Below are 454 nucleotides of genomic sequence, written 5' to 3'. Positions count from 1 at the left end.
CCCGAGAGGAGAAGGGAGGAGAAGGGATTGCAGCGTGGCCATCCCCCCTGGGCGGTGATTTCTCACTTTCTGTCTCTCTGTCTCTGTCTGTCTGGCGAGCTCATGCACCCTATAGCAAAAACCTCTCCAAAAAATAAAAAATTAATAAATAAAGTGAAATAATTCTTTTAAAAAAGAAGGGGCGGGAACCAGCTGTTAGCGTAATGGCTATGTTGTTGGACTCCCACGTAGTCGACCATGGTTCACGTCCCGGAACCGGTGCGTGTGCGTGCGTGCCCAAGATCCCGAGAGGAGAATGGAGGAGAAGGGGTTGTGGCATGACCATCCACCCTGGGGGGTGATTTCTCGCTTTCTGTCTCTATGTCCCTCTCTGTCTATCTGGCGAGCAAACGCAAACTATAGCAAAAACCTCTCAAAAAAAAAAAAAAAAAAAAAAGGGGGGCCGGGGGTGGGG

The 454-nt window shown here is 49.8% G+C and overlaps 1 protein-coding gene across 1 annotated transcript in view; it reads right to left on the bottom strand.

Moving 5' to 3' along the window:
- The window catches only part of CLDN7 (claudin 7), a 5,227-nt gene that overhangs the window by 2,749 nt on the left and 2,024 nt on the right, over positions 1-454 (bottom strand). The window lies entirely within an intron of this gene.

Source organism: Tupaia chinensis, unplaced genomic scaffold (assembly GCF_000334495.1).
Source record: "Tupaia chinensis unplaced genomic scaffold, TupChi_1.0 Scaffold000330_1, whole genome shotgun sequence".
Taxonomy (NCBI): Eukaryota; Metazoa; Chordata; class Mammalia; order Scandentia; family Tupaiidae; genus Tupaia; species Tupaia belangeri.
Note: the sequence above shows the minus strand (reverse complement) of the source record. Positions and strands in the feature narration are given on the sequence as shown.